The sequence below is a fragment of the Aegilops tauschii genome, chromosome 7 (assembly GCF_002575655.3).
Source record: "Aegilops tauschii subsp. strangulata cultivar AL8/78 chromosome 7, Aet v6.0, whole genome shotgun sequence".
NCBI lineage: Eukaryota > Viridiplantae > Streptophyta > Magnoliopsida > Poales > Poaceae > Aegilops > Aegilops tauschii.
Window position 1 is genome coordinate 55,625,040 of NC_053041.3, and position 6,108 is coordinate 55,631,147.

At 45.4% G+C, this 6,108-nt stretch overlaps 2 long non-coding RNA genes across 2 annotated transcripts; both read left to right on the top strand.

The window, feature by feature from the left end:
• The first annotated feature begins 387 nt into the window (after positions 1-387).
• LOC120968060 (uncharacterized) lies at positions 388-2,121 on the top strand. Its single transcript, XR_005762132.2, has 2 exons — positions 388-673; positions 1,406-2,121. It is a non-coding gene; the product is annotated as an uncharacterized lncRNA (long non-coding RNA).
• A 2,328-nt stretch (positions 2,122-4,449) lies between these two features.
• LOC123494683 (uncharacterized) lies at positions 4,450-5,823 on the top strand. The gene is made up of 3 exons (XR_006666120.2): positions 4,450-4,520; positions 5,197-5,275; positions 5,371-5,823. It is a non-coding gene; the product is annotated as an uncharacterized lncRNA (long non-coding RNA).
• Positions 5,824-6,108: the final 285 nt, after the last annotated feature.

Genomic DNA, 6,108 nt, shown 5'->3' on the forward strand with positions numbered 1-6,108 from the left:
ATTATACTTTTGTATTTCTTTTTGTCAGACTCACAAAAAAAGTGCAGCTGACAGGATTGATCCGGTCGTAGTTGTATACTTTTGTATTTTCTTTTCGTCAAACTCACAGGAAAAGTGCAGCTGACAGGATCGATCCGATAATACCTCCATACCAAAGGAAAGAACGCAAACCACTAGGCTATCCCATCGATTGTGATATACAGATAACGTATCCAGTGCAACGAGCCAACTCGTGCACCAGATGCGCCGGCTGCACATGAGCCGTCAGATTGGAATATGAGGGACAGGATCAATCAAAGATGTGGGTGCTGGTACATTTTGCAAAGGGACCTTGAAGTGTAGCAAAATCGAGCCAAACAACCTCCAAACTCCACTTTGTGTCTTCCCCTTTCGCCATCTTCTGTACCACTGAACCAGGGCGCTAGGTTGAGCTAGGGTTAGCAGAAAAATTGGGTGACTTGGCGTCTCCCTCTCCTCTTCCTCGAGAACTCCCTCTCCCTCTCGGACCGCCGGCGTTGAAACACCAGCGCCCAGGATCCAAATCATGTAGTTGAGCGGCGGCTCGGTGTGATTGCGCTTGCGCCTATGTAGCGACGCGAGGTTGTAGCTCTGTGGATGGACCGTACTGCTGCATAGGATCCGTCCATCCGCCATTACAGCTCAACGATCCGAGGTATGTGCACTGTATTTCGTTCTTATATTATTCATGGGCAGCCATATTGGTTCTTCTGATTCCTCCTCAGTTGCCCCAATTCGTTTGAACCCATTTCAGAAATTGGACAGTATGGGCACTGAATTTATGCACGAGATGCAACCATAATGGTGAAATTTTATCACTAATTACAATTGTTAGAGAGGAATATAGATGTGCTATGTCTGCTCTGATAATTAGTCAAGTACTTCGCTCAATTTATACTAAAGTCGTACATGAACGACTGAGTATGTATGTGAAAAATGATTACCTGTGAGCCCGCGTACACGGCAAGAGTTTGTTCATTACTACTTTTTTTCTGTGATGTCAATTACTACTTTTTCCTGTGATGTGTACACGCAATGGTTTTTACGTGAAAAATGATTACCTAGAACTAGGAGCTCACCTTTGCAGGCGTTTTGTTGAAGCATGCATATGATTGGTTTATCCAGTTCTGTATAATTATTCTATGTAACTCTGAATGAGCCTTACTGTTAGCTTCAGGAAGTTGATTGTATGACCTAGAAAGGGAATTGCTAAGCCTAGCTTCACATAGATTTCAAGATTTGATTTGTCTTTATGTGTAACTTCATTTTCCAGACAACTGCTATACATTGTGCTCATGTGACTATTTGGCCAATTAGCGCAACCTTATTATTATGTGTACTGAGCACAATTCCTTTTTCTCATGTGTGTTGTTGCTCTGTACTGCAGCAGCAGCAGCATCATCTGAAACTTTGAAGATAACATGTTCAGCATCATTTATCATCTGAAACTTGGAAGATAATTGAGAACATGTTCAGCATCATCATCTGAAACTTTGAAGATAAGTGAGAAGATGTTCATCTGTAATAGATATTTTTAGCATCATCATCAGAAATTCTTGCTCTGTACTTTAGCAAGTGAGACACTTCTAATAGACACTCAAACAAGATTTAATTCTGCAAATATGTCGTAGTTTTTCAGCATTATAAAGACAATTGTTGTCCAACCAAATCACTTTTGAAGTTTTGATCTTAGCATGGCCTTGCCTGGATCGCTTAAGATCTGTTTTTTTTTTCCTGAATTTGTTCTTTGGACTGCAGGCTACCCCTTATATGATAGAATCATGTTTCTTTCTACCAGGCAGTTGTATTGTTCGTACTTGGAGTTTCAGAGCCAGTACATATTCAGTGAAGTGCAACGGGAAACAGAGGGGATGGCGCCATGCAATCCATGATTAGTGTTAAGCCGTGAGTTGATTTAACTGGGGTTGGTTTGTGTGGTTTGGGTATTTTGATAAGCTTGCTCGTTTAGGTTAGTGTTAAGCCTTGAGATATGTTACCTGACAATCACACTTGATGGATACAGTTAAGCTATGTAATGTACGGTTGTAACTAGAAACCTCACAGATGAGTAGATCCATTAAATCTGTGTCTATTAGAAGAAAATCACTGTTTGCAGGTGTAGTTCGTTCAGTTTTTTTTGTTATATATACTCGTTGCATCAGTTCAAAGGTGAGTATTGCATGTGTAGAACAAGTGTGTCAAAATTTACTCTCACTACTAATGGATTGGTCACAGTAACCAAGTCTACTGAAGAAAATCTCTTTTTAAAACTTGAGAAAATGATTTTTCAACTTGGTCAAACAAAAAAGTTCGGTTTGATCACGTCTCCGCAAACAACAGCAGGATTGGGCATCAATACAGGATTGGGCAGTACTATTCGTAGTATTCAATAATACTACAAGGTTCCCTTTGTAAAATGTACCAGCAGCCCAGATCCTGTCCCTCTTATTCCAATCTCGACGGGTCATGTGCAGCTGGTGCATTCGTTGCACGAGTTAGCTCGTTGCACTGGATACATTCTCGTGATATACATGCTTTTTTACTTCTTTTATTTGTTCTGTCATTTCGTGGTTTTTTCTCCTGTCGTTTTTATTTTGTTTTTATGTTTTTTTTTCTTTATCCTTTTTCCTAAATGCGCGGATTCCTTTCAAATTCATGAACTCCTTTTAAAACCGATGAAGCTTGTTTTCGAAATCCATGAACTCTTACTCAAATTCGTGAAGCTTTTTTCAAAATTGATGATTTTTTTCTAATTTGTGAACTTTTTAAAAAATTAATGAACTTTTTTCAAATTTGATGAACTTTTTTCGAAACGAAAGAATTTTTTCAAATTGTTTAACTTTTTTAAAATTCGAAGAACTGTTTTGAAATTTGATACTTTTTTAAAATTAAACTACAACATTAGCATCAATTATACCAGTAGAAATGGATATAGCAACTAAACCATGAGATTCCAACAAGGACGGCGGCGGCAGGGTTCCTTCGCCCCCTCACGCGTGGATCTGATGCGGGACGGATCTGACGGACAAGGGTGTCGCCATGCGGAGGGTCGCGGCGGCGCGGTCCGGCTTCCTAGCGGCTACGTTGGGAGGCGGGTGACGCGGATGTGGCCTCCGGTGGTGGGGTGTTCTGGGTCTTGGTGGTGGCGGCGATCTCGCCAGATCCGTGGTCCCAAGCACCAGGTGGTGCGAGCTGCGGACGATGACCGGAGGGATCCCTAGACACCCCCCAGTGCCCTGCCGTCTGCTCCTCCCATCCCCTGTCGCTGCCAGAGGGCGTGACCGGGTGAAACCTGGCCAACGGCGGCGGCGGCAAGGCTCCTTCACCCCCTCGTGCGTGGATCTGATGCAGGACGGATCTGACGGGCAAGGGCACAAATATTTGACATATATCCCAAGTTTCAATTTTGTCATGGCGACTAGGGAGTAAACAAAGATACACAATGTAGATCCATGATGAAACAACACGTTCCTAAACACAACAGATCTCAAAACGAAATTGGTTTGGTTGTGAATTTACACAATTGAATCTTTATGGTTTTCGTTGAAACAAAAATGACAAGATTATGTTGGACCTAGTCTGGCGCGGAGGAACCCTCCACGGACTGTCTGGTAAGATGAAAGATGTTAAGATCACCCCATCTCAAGATCAAAATGTGAGACCAAGACTGACATAGATCGACCGTCTCATCAACCCATCCCATTTGTACTTGTGTTCCAAGGCAAGAGTATAACCTAGTAGTTTTAAAGTGAGGGCCACATGAGGTTTCTGTGAGTTGTAGTTCAAAATTGGCCAAGTTTTTGCTGCTTTCTGAAATGATTTTCGAAATTGTAGTGCAAACCTGGTTGTACCTACAACCGGGTCATCCGGCGACAACGCGCTAGCACCAGTCACGACCCCTAATTTCGCGCGACGGCCACCCCTACTAGGCCGCAGCTCGTGCCGTCCTGACCCGAGCGGCAAGCCCCGGCCGACGAACCGCCCCTCTGACCTTGCACGTCGCTCCTGGTCGGCCATGGCTCCCGTCGCCCGCTTCCTCCATCCTCGGTGCTGACCAAGCAGTTCCGTTGTCCCTCTTCCCGACCTTCGCCCGCGAGCTCGAGCCTCTCCACCAGCCATGGATGCAAGCTTCCCACATGCCGTCGGACTTAGGGAAGATGACGAACGTGGGATGATTTCATCGGGAATCTCCCGATCTAGTTCGGAGGGAAGGTGACGGTCGTGAGACGATTTAGCGGCATATATATCTCATATTGCTTTGAAATATTATTTTTCTAATTTATTTCATTATTCTAAACATTCCCTCCAAAAAGAATTACTTTCCCACCACATAATTTTGGTTTACTGTAGTTTGCGCCAATATTTTGTGTTCTCACCAAAAAAATAGAGTCTATTTATCTTGCCGCTAAAGACCCTTCCTAACTATCCACGATTACTATTCTAAACCAAATCACACGGCGTCTTCACCGGCGATTGGATCTGGAGCTATCGTCCTGGTTCAGGTTGTTCTTTCTCCCGATCTCCTCCCGTCCTAGAACATCCAGAAATCCTAGCGTCGTCCAGCGGGTGCGGCGGTTGCCCAGCGCGCCGCGCGGTGCCGCCGACGAGGAGTCGTCGTCCTCGATCTCACCCTCCTCCCTCTCCTGCGCGCTCGCCAACGTGGGCCGCGTCTCCGTGTCCTCGGCCATGCCCGCTCGCCGCCGCACGCCCCGTCGGCTGCCCGACACCCGCGCAACCCCGCGCAGTCCTACCGCCCGCTGCTCAACCCCGCCCAGTCCTACCGCCCGCTGCCAGAGGCCGTCGCCCTCGCCCGCTGCCGGAGACCCCGGCCCGTGGACGCCGCCCCTCGTCCGCTGCCCAAGAATCGCGAGCGCCGCCCCGCCCACTCGCCTCGTCCACTGCGTCACAGGGCGACATCCCTCGGCAGCGCCCCGGCCCCCGTGCTGCCCGCCCCGAACCCCACCAGTGCGCCCTCCCTTGGCGGCGCCTACGTTCGGCGAAGTCGAGCCAGTGGGCGTCGACTGGCTCCCCTCCGCCGGGCATTAAGATAGAAGTCTGGCTTTCCTCCTTTAAACGTGGAGGAGCCATGCACTCCTAATGTAGTATCTCTTGTTTTTGATAATTTCGCATAATGTAGTTCATGACTACAATGTTTCTTACTCTGATTTTATTGTGAAGATGTCAGATGATGAAGACGATGGGTGATCGTGATGGTGACACCCAGAGCTACAAGGCCATGAGGAGTTCAATATGATATGTTAGTATTCACATCTGCTTTACATAATTCTGCAACTGTATGTGTATGAGTACTAATGAAACCAAAAACTAACAGTATTTCTTTTATTTGTGAAGCACAATGGTATGAAGAATATCTGCTATTGCCGGCGTGTTGTCTTTGTAGCAGCTCATTGAGAAGTTAGGCTTTAATAATGTGACTGATAAGCCAGCTGCACTTAAAATGATGAGAGATGTATGTGAATCTGTTCTTGAATCCTCTGAAAGGAAGCAAAGCTAGCACATAGTGGCGGTGATATCTTGAAGAGTTACAGAGTGGCCGTGCGGAGGCAACTTGGGCAGGTTAACAAGGGATTGCATTGGAATTATTTCCGATTAAGTATTAGCTCTGGATTACCACTATTGCTGGTGTTAGTCCCGCTGTACTGGTGCCATAGCTATACTATCTGGGTTGGCACTTCAGTTGAATTCTGGATTTATTCTTTTGGTCTGGTTCTCTCCTTATGATTGTCTTCTACTGTATGACCTGGTATATCATACTTCAAAACATGTTGGGCCTGTTTTTTTTGCGATACTCAGTGAGGAACATGTGCAGGTGTGGGGATTGATAAAGCTTGGAGATTACTGGTGAATCACTCGGAGGTATTATAGGGATTACTGGTGAATCACTCGGAGGTATTATAGATCATGATTGCATCATGATACTGAATTAATATATAGACTTCACTTTTAGAAAATTTATGACTTATACATGTTCCTATGACTATGAGATTATGCAACTCCCGAATACCGGAGGAACACTTTGTGTGCTACCAAACGTCACAACGTAACTGGGTAATTATAAAGGTGCTCTAC